Here is a 13,525-nt window from a genome sequence, read left to right on the forward strand (position 1 = left end):
AAGGTGAAAGGAAGCAACACAATGTCCTCATAGACAGAACTCTGGTGTGATTCTAGATATTGTTCTAAGTAGGAGCCCAGTTCCCTGGCCATCAGTTAACGCCACAATGCCCTTTGGTAACTCCCTTTTCTTCTTGAAATATCCAGGGCTTATTTCTGTGGCTTGCACTAAGGATCCTGACAGATACAGGTCCTCGTTTGAGCCTACAGTACAGTCCTGTGTGAAACACAAAGTTTTGCTCAAGCCAGCCTTTTGGGAGCATATAGGGGAGAAGCTCGGGTCATCACTTTAAAATGACCATAATAAATTAGTCCTATGATTTGTGGAATTATAAAATGCAAATTCTCCACCCAGAGATAAAGTTTTGAGTAATGGTAGAGACACTGGAAAATTACTGAAACAAATTGGAACTATGGGGGGAAAAAAGGGGACTGCTAGGAACTGAATTCCTCAGATCCCATCTAATGCACGCTTTGACTAATAAAGGCCTCAATAATTTCTACTGAAAGAGTTCTTCAGAGGAATTCAACTTCAAGGTTAAGGTCTAGATTCAAGAAATAAGACACCACAAGATACAGGTTTATTCAGTCCATACAATGCGGAACTACCAAGAGCTTCAGAGAGGATTCTTGATTCCAATTCCCAGGCCCTGTAACTAGCACCCATGTGACGCACTAAAGCTGTTTCTACCCCGAAATGTCCCCACAGCCCAGTGATGTGGTGACTGAAAAGAATAGATAAGCAGGTAATTCTCAGGAGCAAAATGAAGAGGCAGCCATTTAAAAAAAGTCAAATAGAACTGATTTCACTTTTACATTCAGGACCACACTATCTCTTTCTCTCTCAAGCCACACAATCCATACACAATAACACACCTATTAGATAGTTCCTATGGTCATTTGACTAAGGGAGAAAAACTCAGACCTCGTTACAGATGGGCTGCCTGATATGCCAGTACCAGCTAGCCATGTATTCCACTGCAGACCCACTCATAAGTGGCTCAAAGAATATGAGTCCCCACTAAAAGAATATGATAAAGGGATATTCTCTCTTGTGGGCATGACCTGGGGCAGGAAATCTGGTTACCTAATTTGCTTAGGAAGAGAAATGGCTTAAGGAACACACTGATTTATAAGCAGTCACTGGTCATTAGGCTAGTTGGCCAGGAATTAGAAACACAGCGCTGGGAAACTGGTGAGTATTGTCTGGGGCAAAGTTAGACAAATGTACCAAGTACAGACACACAGCATGAGGGTGTTTGTATCCCATGTGAAAAGCTCAGTGAAAGACATCCACTGTTGAGGAGGCCCGCATATCATAGGGGTAAAATAATTCATGCAATGGATATCAGGCAGTATCCTTTCCTAGGCACTACAGTACTTATTCAGTGAGTCCACGTACAAAGGTACCACAATACCAGAAATAGAGGCTGCACAAGGGCTCAATGCCATAGATTTTACTTCTGCTTACCTCCACGGCATAGCAATGACCAATGCTTAACACTTGACATAGCATCATTCCCAAAGAGACCAACAACTTCCTGATAGCAGATTGAAAACACTGGACATCTATAATTTTCAAGGGGCATTTACCCCTCCAGAATACATACCTATTCTGTAAATGGGCTTGCTTTACATCTGCCAGTACTATCATCCATGAACTTGTAGACATATCTTGCTAATCATCGCAGAATCGCACAACATATTAAAGCTCATTTTACAGCAAAAACCAATGGGTTTACAACCATGAAATTCACTTGTATTGCAATGCACCCCATTGGCCAAAGGAATCTGACCTCTTCAAATAGTGAAAGGCTTACTGATGATTCACTTGTGAGCTCATTTGGAAGATCACATCTTGATAGTACTGGGTGCTTTGAGACAAGGAACTAGTATCAGGTGCTGTTTCTCCCATGGCCCGTACATAAGAGCTTGGGAACAAAGAAGTAGAAGTAGGCATTACTGTTTTCACTGTTACACCAAATTATCTATACCTGCATCATTTTTGTTTCCTACCCCTATAACTGCTCATTCTGCAAGTTTAGAGGTCTTAGTTTCCAAAAGAGAAATACTTTCATTAATGACACAATAATTTTGCCATTGAATTCTAAGTTGACACCACTTCATGGATAGCTTGGGTTTCTCCTGCCATTAAATTATCAGGCAAAGACAAGGGATGAGGGTTTTGATCCTGCTTACCAACAAGACATCAGTTTGTCGAAACATAATGGAATTCACTGGGATACCCTTCCCACCTTAGTAATCTTAAACACAGTTGTCAAATCCAAAACAATTGCCCAATAAGACCAGAACAACTAAGTGTTCAGACTCTTTGGGAAAGAAGTCTTGGGTCACCAACCAGATATAGAACCCTGACCCACTGAGGTTCTGGTTGAGGGCAAGAGGTGAAGGAAGCAATTTCATGATTAGAGACAAAAAGAAGGGCTGGCTATGCCAGCTCTGTTCATTTTTGTTATGCATATATTAACAAATTATGCATATTTTATCCTTTCCTCTTTCTTTACTATCTATAAGAAGAGTGTCGGTGATACTTAAATTTTCATTTTAATTCATAAATCACCATACTTTAAGGAACGACATCCAGATGTCCTGATGAAGATATTTTATCACCTAGAGACCTTTGCCTCTGAGAATGAAGAGTAAATAATGAGATTTCAAGTGACCCTTTTGTGGGGGAGGAGTGGGAGAATTTTTATTTGTATTTGGGTTGTATTTTGTTAGATGGCAACATGTAATTGTTGTGTGGGAATAAGTTATATATGGTTGGGGAGAATACCTGGTGTATAGCAAAAGAGGTAAACTGTGTGACACTTGTTTGTACTTGTGCTCATAGATTCATTCTCTGCCCTTACTCTGCTCTCCAGGAATTGGCTTTTTGCAGACATCTCCAAGGCTACTTTCGTCAATTGACTTATAGCTAGGTAGGGTAAATGGGAAGCTATAATATGAGTTTGCGGCCCAAGGAAGGAGAAAGTCAAGCCTACCACACCAACTCTCCCCCATTGTTTCATGGTTCTAATTCTTTTTTTTTTAATGTTTTATTTATTTTTGAAAGAGACAGAGCACAAGTTGTGGAGGGGCAGAGAGAGCGAGAGATACAGAATTCGAAGCAGGCTCCAGGCTCTGAACTGTCAGCACAGAGCCTGATGTGGGGCTCAAACCCACAACCATGAGATCATGACCTGAACCGAAGTTGGATGCTTAACTGACTGAGCCACCCAGGCACCCAGCCCTTCTCACCATGATTTTACCTCCTTCTCAGCAGCTCTGCTCCAATGGCTCTTTTTTTTTTTTTAAGTTTATTCATTTACTCAGAGAGAGAGTGCATGCATGTACATAAGCTGGGGAGGGACAGAGAGAGAGAAAGAGAGAGAGAGAGAGAGACAGAGAGAGAGAGAGAGAGAGATATGAATCCCAATCAGGCTCTGAGCTGTTAGCAAAGAAGCCAATGCAGGGTTCAATCTCAGGAACTGTGAGATCATGACCTGAGCCAACACCAAGAGTCAGAGCCACCTAGGCACCCCCATTGGCTCTTTTAATGTCATATCCTCCCTCTGCTCTCCAGTCCTGGATGGAAGTGCTTTACTGGTATAGCTAATGCTAGGGCTGGTATTCCATCATTGTTCGGCTTTTCAGTTTTTCTAATAATTTGATAAGAAGCTTTATACTCCTAATGTCCAGCTACCAGGCACTGACTGTTTTCCTCACTTGACCCTGACTGAGTCAATCTCAGGAGTTCAGGTGAAAGATGATGGTGGTTTAAATTAGGGAACTAGGGTGCTAGTAGTAGGAATCAAGAGATTTGGACTGGTTAGAAGATATGTAAATTGTAGGTGATAAGGAAGGGAGGCATCAAGGAACATGCTTGGTTTTCTATTTTGAGCATCTGCATTATTAATGCCATTATTTATTAAGATGCACTAGATACGGGAGGAACAACTTGGAGGTAAGAATTAAACATTCCACTTTAGACGGGTTCATCATGAGATCCCTGTAGGATTGCCAAATGGATTTCTTTAGTTGGCAGATGGCTAGTGGAATCAAGAGATTTGTGGAAAACTCTAGGCTCCTGAATGCCATCCTTAAGTTCTACGCCCTCTTTTTCACTTGCAGTTAACATCAGAGTGGTCAGATTCCAGCTTTATTTGTGGTTCTTAGCCCACAGTGGCTGGGGGGTGGGTCGGATGGAGTTTCTAGGAATGTATCCATTTAAACTATATTCCCACAGAACAAAATTAATTGACCGACTGCTTCAGTTTACTAAAAAGCATCTTACCTTATTTTGAGGTGACAAAACGAAGTGAGCGTCTAAACAGCAAAAACTTGAGGCAATATTTAGGTGCATATTTTAATACTCTGAGAGCAATGGGAAATCTAGTTACCCAACAACCAATCGCACTTACCAACAGCTTGAAAGATTGCCCTCAGTCAACATTTTCTTTTAAGACATCATCAATTTGCTGCTTTAGTCTCAACTAAATTTCATCAGATGGAAAAAAGGGGAAAAAACAGGCAGTCCTACTGACCCCAGAAAGAAATCATGGCATCTAAAGTAGAAATTTGTTAGCACTTTGGAACACAACTGAAGGATGTAAAAGAAGTATTCGTTAGGATTTGGCTTTGTGAATTTAGTGATATTCCCATATTTCTATACTTAAATAATCATCAATCATTCACATATAAAACATAGTCAGAACTCAGGAACTATTATTAAACAAGAATGGGTAATAAAACTTGAAAATATCACTGCTATATTTTGGAAAAGGAAATTAAGTGTCAAAATGTCATTCCAAAGTTTCACTCACTTAGGGTTAACTACTATGTTCTCTTGAACATATTTTTTAATTTAGCTAACCTTTTAGTGATCGTGTCTTCCAGAAACGTTTGTGGAGTGTGACATAAGGTGGGAATCCAATCCCATAGCATAGCTTTTCTCTATACTTCTGCTATATACTCTAGGTTTCCAGTAAATGTGTTTGAGATTGGTGTGTGTATGTGCGTGTGTGTGTATACCGAATGCATTATTCCCACTGATAGCTGGCTGTGTGTGTAGGGGAAAAAGCAGTGAGAAATGGAGAGGAATGGGTTTGGGGAATTCCCCTCCCAAGAGGTCTTAGGAAACCAAAGCTTCCCATGTCTTGAAAGGTCAAAGAAAGAGTATAATACACTTATGAAAAAGAAACTGTCTCATCCAGTGTTCTTGGCCCAGTCAGCAGATGAAATATAAATGCTGTCATCGCTTACGTGTGAGATAAAGGATAGAAAGTGGGAATGTGTTGGTTTACTGCAAATACCATTCTTTCGGTTTGAGAACATTGCTGGAAATAACCTGCGCTGAGAAGAGCTCCCTATGAGGAATACACGTTATGGGAAACGGTTAAAGGCAAACTTTGGTCACTGACCTTCTCGATGTAGTTTAATCAAGCTGCAAGCACCACACCAAAAAAGACAGCTGCTTGAAGAAGGGAGCCATCACGAAGCCAAGACATTTTACCTTTCCTCTATTACATGAGTCGGGGATAAGACACAAGCGTGCAGTAAATCTCTAGTTCATGCATTCAGAGCCTGCACTGTAATAATGATAGACTATAAATCACCCAGAAATGTTACCTTTATTTTAGGACAGTCAATAGCTAGAAATAGTACTCACCAATAGCACAGATGTCTAGGAGATATAAAAACAAATGCTTGGCAGTTGTTTAAAAATGGGAAGTACAAGAATCTGACCTAAAATATATTAGAACACAACAGCGGTTTCATCGTTTTGTCCAGTTTCCAGTTTTGCGTCTCACTATTTTTTTAATCCCATGTTCTGTTGTCGAAGGTAGAACTGTAATTTTGGAGAAGTGAAAAAAGCGTCTGTCATGCGTTTCTTTAAAAACCTTGTAAATATTTGTAAAGCGCACATACATCCATGAGCTGTTATGTAAATTTGTTTTTCCTTGCAAGTTTCAGGATAATTGCATGCCGAGAATTGAAGTAAGATGAGGCTGTAAACAAATGGGAGGCTCCTGCAAGGCCCCGAGGGGACGGAACTAGGCTATCAATGTGCCAAATATTAGCTAATTGTGAGGATGACACTGCCTGGCCAGACTCACAATCTGCATCCCAGTGTCTGCCTCAAAAGAGCTGTTACAAGAAGAAAATGCTCATTTGTTTCAACTGTGACTGAATGTTCTGAAATCCAGTCATGGGCTTTGGAAATGGAGATCCTTCTAAACAGTGACAATGTTAAGGGTCAAGGAGGCTTTTGATATTTCTCCAGGTAGGAAATGCACAGGGTTAACAGGCTTTACTTTACTTATCAATTTTTTTTAATTTAATATGAATCTGGACAAACTGGAATGTTATGGAAAAGGGAATCACACTTTTAAAAAAATCTTCTTTTTATGTGTTTTTTTTCTTGCATCCCACTTTTTTTGGTGGGGGGCGGGGGGGGGGGCGGGCGGAGGGGTATTGTCAGGAAATAGAACAAGTTGATTTAAACAATTGAAACTCTAGAGAAATCTGAATCTTAACTTACCGGAGGTTTCAAGTAAAGCTCAGTTTCCTGTGACTCTCCATTTCCTGGGTTTAACAGGGACACAGATCTCAAGAATGAAAATACGGTGAGAAAGTCTGTCCTACTAAGATTTTCTCACCCCAGCAGGAAAGTACCATACCAGAAATTTCACAAGAAAGTCTGCTCTCATGAGACTCACAGCCAGACTTTTAACCATTTTGATAAGTTCAGAAGAGCTTCAATCAAAAAGCTTTCAAATCCCTGTCCCAAATGACCCCACAAATCCCTTTGAGAGCCACCCAACACCACTTCATAGTTCCCATAAACACTTGGACCTTTCCCTGTGAAAGCTGACAAGTTTTCCCGAAAGTCCTTACATACCACGCTCAGGCTCATCTTGCCAAATGTGCTATCTCAGTGGAAACTGCTGGAACTTTCCAGACAGATTTTATGCTAAAGGCAAAAAGTACCTCAGGCACCAATATGCCCACAGTTTTCTGGGACTAAAGGTACCTAGATATTTCAAATGCTGTGTATAGAGTCTCATACCTTTTTTCTCCCTGTGTGACCAAGTATTGCTGTCATAATACTTTGTGAGAAATGTCTCATAACTGTAGTAATTACTGATGTCAACACCCCTGTTAATATTCTGGAACTGCAAACATTTCACATCAAATCTCCACGTGGAAAAGGGACTGTTCACCTCTACTTTGTGAATTAGCTATATGATTTATCTGTGGGAAACATTTCAGAAATATAGATTCAGAAAGACATCTACCACATGATGGCTTTTCCATATGGCATCTCATAATTATTTTGCTGTGTGTGAACATGATGAAAACAGTTTCATAATTCTCCGAGGGTCAGAGTAAATTATTTCAATTAGACATATTTCAGAGCAAACATTACCTTAGGGTTTATTAATAATATTACCTGAGAAGGAACAGCTGCCTTTTATGCATAAAAAGCTGTCAGCTTCTTACCACTCCTTACTATAGAAACCCTTTTGTGACTTTCAAAAAAATGGCAGATTTTCTCATGCTTTACCTAAACACAAAACTTGGCAGTAGGGACCTGGTTGTAATCCTCAGCATGGGAGCTAGTGGGTGGATTTTTTTTCTCTATAAACTCTTGTATAAACCACACCAGTCTCCTGGTATTTATTCTGGGTAATGCTGGAAATTGTACACAGATCCAACAGGCCATGTAAAGGAGTTTTGTAACTTCCTGAAGCTCTTTCATGCAAAATCCTTACTCTGAATGCAATTCCAGAAAGATGGGGCATTTCAGCAGCTCAGAAGGAAAGGCTTATTCTGTTGTCTTTTCCTCCTTCTCGCTGGAGTCCTGCAAATATGAAATAGGTCAATTGGGGCAACATAATAACAGCAATTAATTTGACATTAATTGACCTATATTGAAAATTCAATGCCCATTGAAATGTCTTTAGAGATAAATCACAAGGTAGCTGTATCATAATAATTAAGGATTGGAATTTTTCTCTATAGGTTGGTTGCCACTTTATAAGAGTTAGTTGGAGCTACAGATTACTGCAGGACATCAATTAAGCTTAGCTTTATTATTACCACTACTAGTCTCTGAACATGCATATTAAAAAATCTCAAGACACAGGAGTCTATGAGGTATGTGGAAAAGAGATTAGAATAAGAAACGTATTGCTTTACCACAAACGTTCCTTGCCTCCCACCCCAAGATAATGACGGTTATTGACAATGTCACTGATGATCAGATGGTTTGGTGAGGGCTTCTCACCAACATGTTCTGCTTTTGGCAAAACTTTCCCAAGGCAAATGCACATTTGTCTTAGTAGAACTAGCCAAGACTTTATTCTTTAGGCATTTGTTGCTGGTTGGATGAGGGTTGGTATGGTAAGTGGTAGAGTTAGTCAACTTCAACTCCTCAAACATTAATCTCTTGGCACTGAGGTTCAGTGTGGCTTCAAATTCTCAGGGGATCCTAGCTGGCACCCTAACTGTGGCCTTAGGACTGTTTCTTGAAACAAACAGACTTTAAGCACTATGGCTGAAACTTAAAAGGAAACTTAAATGTAAACATAACCTGTCAAATACCTGCAGCCCAAGTTCCTTCTCACAAACATACATTAAGCCACAATTAAAGCAGTCCTCCACCCAAGGCAGCAAGGAAGTGAATAAGGAAAAGAGGATTATTGGGAGATTGACTGACATCTGCCTATTTCGTGACTGAATACATAGCCAGGAGTGAGGCGCTATAATTTAAGAAATAGAAATGAAAATTGCAAGCAGAAAGGCTATTTGCATAATTCTCTCCTATTTTATTTTAGAACAAAATATCAATTTAAAAAGGGGGGATATTATAGAATGTTAAAGAACCCTCGTGTTGTGCTTTTTATATTCCTCATAGTGGGGCAGAACATCTTTCTTGCTTTGCTGTAACCATTCCAGAAAGAAAAAAAAGTACAAATGCTCTGCCCTAAGTATCCCCACCATCCTACAATCTTATGCCTTCTAGATCTCATTTTTCCTCATTTGGCGTTCTGCCATGTCACATTCTTATTTTGTACTTGCTTTGACCCCGGCTAAATGATGAAGGACTAAAAACCAAAAGCAAAGCCATAATTGGGTAAGAAAAGATTTGGAAACTTCATTATCTCATGCATGAACCATTGGCAATAGGTCAGTATTTACTTATGGTACATTTTATTCCTTGCCATAGTGGCCTCCATATCAGTAAATGGTACCATCAACCACTTAGTTGCTCCAAAAAAACATGGAGAGGCAATATTGACTGCTCTCTTTCTCTCACACTCCACATCCAAATCATTAGCAAATCCAACAACTTATCATCTCCGGGGCTATCACCAAGCCATTATATTCATTTGTCTGCATCACTGCAATAGTAATGAGCAATGAGCTACCACAATAAGCAATGCTCCTCATACTGCTTGCTTCTACTGATGCTCCCTCCTCACCTCCACACAGTTGTTGGTGATCCTTTTAAAAGATAAATCAGAGTATATAATGTCCCTGTCCTCAATCTTTCAATGCCTTCCCATTATACTTAGGATAAAATTCAAAATCCCTACATGGCTTCTAAGTCCACACGAGATCCATCTTCTGGAATGACTGAATTGATTTCCTACATATTTCAGCTTACTCATTGCACTCCAATAACACTCGCCTTCCCATCTCGGGGCTTTCACACTTTGCTAGGAGTACTTGTGTGCTAGATATTTACATGGCCCATTCTCTTACTTTATTCACCTCTCTGTTCACCATCAACTTCCCAGAGCTCAACCTTTACCTATATATATATAGAACAGCCTATGGTGTCACTATTCTTTCATCCTACTTCATCTTAATTCTTAAAACTTACTTGACATTATAATATATGATTATGGCTTATATTTACTGATTTAATTAATCAGTTTCTTAATTATTGCTATTTCCTCTACCAGAAATAATGAGCTCCATGAGGTCAGAGAGTTGTGTTTGCTGATCACTATATTCCCAGTGCCTAAAATATTGCCTCGCACAGAGTATATACTAAATAAGCATTCGTAATCTAAATGGATATTTTTCACTCAATTTGAAAGTTTGAAACATGAAAATAAGGTAAGTGGCAGGATACATCATATAGTTTCATTATCCATTTTACATACTAAAGGAAGTAAATGTGTATCGATAACTAATTAATAAAAACTGGCTAATTAGCATGAAAATGGTTACACCTGATTGTCTACAACATTCATGGTTCATACTGATCCCCAGTACCACCTAATGCATTGACTGTCCTTGGGTTTATCTACTTGTGGCCCATCTTGTCCACTTTTCTTATTTAAGATCATAGCTTCAAGTTCTACTCATGTACCGATTAAAAAGGTTGAACTACATCATCTCCAAGTTCTCCTCTAGTTACATAATTTTACTGAAGATGTAAAAGATATGACAAAAATCTTTTAGAAAAAGATGGAAACTTAATGGTGATTCTCAATTATTCAATATCCCTGTATGTTTTAGTTCATTAGCTACCCTACACTTAACTTTGTTTTTTATTAAGTTTATTTATTTATTTTGAGAGAGAGAAGAGAAGAGAACATAGAATCTTGAGCAGTCTCTGCAATGTCAGCACCCAGACCGATGCGGGTTTCGAACTCATGTACCATGAGATCCTGACCTGAGTCAAAATCAAGATTTGGACGCTTAACCAACTAAGCCACCGAGGCATCCCTACATAACTTTAATATACAACTAAAGTCACTTGACAGCCAAGATTTACACTAGCCTATGGAACTGAAACTTACAGAGTTGACATTCTTATTAAATATCCCTGGAAAGTCTTATAATCAGATAGATGAGAGGCTAATACGGAGATTGGAAAATCATAGCCATTGCACCTAATATGTAATTCAGTTTGTCCCAAGCAAACTTTTTGTACTTTAATTGCTTAATCTGTAAAATAAGGTCCATGCACAGAACACTTACTAGAAATCCTCTTAATATGGTCATATTCACAGGCTGGTTTCTCTGGAAGTAGGAAATGAGACTGAATTTGACAATTACAAAATGTCAGGAGAGGAGGCAAGGTGGTGCAGAGGGAGAAGTTGAATAGCCATAGAAGCACAATAAACTATTGGTCAGAAGCTCAGAAGAGCTCTAGTACATATATACCCCTTCAGAGTTACTCTGTCTTGGGCAGAAATGGCTGGATATTTATACATGTCTCCATCAGTCATCAGATAGGGATGGGGTGGAGGCAGGAAAAGCATGCCTGGGAGGAAGGAACCCATAGAAAGTTTGGCAGGCCCTGAAGGAGCTGACAGATGGAGACTCTCTGCTAGAAGTTAGGGCAATAAGTCCCTTCTTACAGGGAATCTGGGTGACACATTTCCATTCTTTGCAGTCATAGTACCATCTAGCAAATCCTCTTACGCCATTTATATTAACATGAAAGAATAATATATATCCCATGTGAGCACATTCCAAAAGACAGTTACTAACAGGACACCCTGTGTGTTACTATGTATTCTAGTTTTTCAACCTGTAATGAGCAATGACAGTAAAACTTGGTGATCTGTATGGAAGTTTATATGTATGTACAAGTGCCCATGGGCTCGTGGGGATAAGAAAAAGAACTTGAAGCGGGCAGAAGGTCATTTATAGGCTAATATTTACAGTACAGAAGAACAATTATCAGATTCATATGTCATGCTTTGGCTGGACTGCCCCTTACTAGACTTATCAAGAACATTGGCTTGGAGCGCCTAGGTGGCTCAGTCTGTTTAGCGTCCGACTTCTGCTCAGGTCATGATCTCACAATTTAGGAGTTCAAGCCCAGTGTTGGGCTCTGTGCTAACAGCTCGGAGCCTGGAGCCTACTTCAGATTCTGTGTCTTCCTCTCTCTCTACCCCTCCCCCGTTCACACTCTGTCTCTCTCAAAAATAAACATTAAAAAAAATCTTTTTAAAAAGAACACAGGCATTAGCTATAGTCCTATTCAATCGGCTGTGTTTAAATTTTACAAAGTTTACATCTCACACCATACTGAAGGGTTCATCAACATATTCATATATGTAGCTATTTCAAAAAGTAGAGGCTTACTTAAATAGAACATAATTCTTGAATTTTCTAGATAATTCTTTACTGTCATTATCATCTGTCCTGGAACTGCTAATCATAGACTATACCATGATTTTTCCTCATTTTCTCCCTTCCCAACTTAAATACTTTTAACATCATGTTGGCTTTTATTATTTTTTTTCTTGTTTTCTGAAATACTCCACCAATTGGCTTAGCCTTCTTCTTTTTTTTTTTTTTTTTTCTGCTGTGTCACCTTTTAATACAGGTTTTCATCACCTCCGCAAAAGAGACTTTTTTTCCTCCCCAGTGAAAAAAGATGGATTGGTAAGAGGTCCCACAGCCTATAAACTGTTTCCTTTTAATTCAGGCCCTAGCAGTTTGGCCTGGCTCACGTTCAGATAGTACTATAACTTGTCTGAACCCCTTCTAAAGGGCCTCCTGCTAGTGTATTTATGCCTGAGCACTTGGGCCAGCCTTGAAATAGCTTCTCTAAAGAGCGATGGGATCTGTTTGCTCACCTCCAGCCCACATTGTAATGAAGCATGACCCTTGCTTTCAAACTCCTGAGGTTCTGACCTCACCAGGTGAGGCTTTCCCTGGAAATGGCCCCCTGAGGCTAATCCTAACTGCAGTTCTGTGTAGGACACTACTAAGGGTGTTCACTCTTAAGGGTTTTCTTTCTCTTAGCCTTGTCAGCCGCTTTCATGTACAGCCTTAAAGTTCCGCGTAGGAAGTATTAGGAGGAGATTTCTGAAACTCAAGCTCAATCTGTTAAAGTTGTCCTTTAGCATTCAAAATACTCAGGATTCGAGGGCAAATGGCAAATTTTGCAACCGCGTGTTCACTTTAAGTGGGGTGGTATAATATGCAAAAGAACAAAGAAATCTTTTCATCGTTAATGTCATTGCCAAGGAAAGGAACTGATGTTATCTGAGCTTTGATCTTTGTTTTCTTCCCCTCCCCCCACTGCTTAATTCAATTACAGATCTCTCCTTTATATAATACAAGCACCACTCCTCCACAACTCCTCCTTAATTACAGACTATTCAGGGATCCTAGATGTCCTGCCATGGCATTGTTTTATTGTAACCTCTACCAGGTACTGCATATTGCAGACAATTGCTTTTTTAAGGCCCCCAAATATCAGACTGCATGGATAACAGCTCATTCAGTAATCAGTAGATTATGAAGTGGTTGAGACATAAATGGAAATTAATGGATAGATTGAGACAAGAGGCTACTTAGATTCCTTTGATGAGATGATACAGCAACTTACAGCTAACCTAACTACTACTCCCTCTCCCCAATTACCATGCAATTGCAAATTTATGAAAACATTTCAAACTAAATTTATATTATAGGCCTTGTCAAATGTAGCTCTCAAATAATTGTGGGCAAAAATTGAAGATTTTAACACAAAATTAAAA

At 39.4% G+C, this 13,525-nt stretch overlaps 1 long non-coding RNA gene across 1 annotated transcript in view; it reads right to left on the reverse strand.

Moving 5' to 3' along the window:
- Nucleotides 1-7,413: 7,413 nt before the first annotated feature.
- Nucleotides 7,414-13,525, reverse strand: part of LOC128777041 (uncharacterized) — a 57,115-nt gene continuing 51,003 nt past the window's right edge. The window contains exon 3 of the long non-coding RNA XR_008422193.1: nucleotides 7,414-7,866. This is a non-coding gene — a long non-coding RNA (uncharacterized LOC128777041). The remainder of the gene's footprint in view (nucleotides 7,867-13,525) is intronic.

This window comes from Panthera pardus, unplaced genomic scaffold, assembly GCF_024362965.1.
Source record: "Panthera pardus isolate Hobbes unplaced genomic scaffold, ASM2436296v1 HiC_scaffold_10, whole genome shotgun sequence".
NCBI classification, from domain to species: Eukaryota; Metazoa; Chordata; class Mammalia; order Carnivora; family Felidae; genus Panthera; species Panthera pardus.